A 278-nucleotide genomic window follows, 5' to 3' on the forward strand; every position below is an offset into this window, starting at 1 on the left:
TTCAATTTGGAATTTTAGCCTACAAACACTATAATTACACAATTATGAATAGGAATCTACTCAATTAAATCAATAATTAGCTCATTGAAATACCTAATAAGTGTGTAAAAACACACTTATCACTACTATTTCTTCATATGATGTGAATTTGAAAGAACTTAAAAACTACAATATTTAATTCAAGATCGCACAAAGACCTAATTGGTTACTTCCAATTACGTAAATCAATAGTTCAAACCGCACTCAAAGGTAGGGCATTTCCCATTTTCATAGGAACT

This window comes from Olea europaea, unplaced genomic scaffold (genome assembly GCF_002742605.1).
Source record: "Olea europaea var. sylvestris unplaced genomic scaffold, O_europaea_v1 scaffold3858, whole genome shotgun sequence".
NCBI classification, from domain to species: Eukaryota; Viridiplantae; Streptophyta; class Magnoliopsida; order Lamiales; family Oleaceae; genus Olea; species Olea europaea.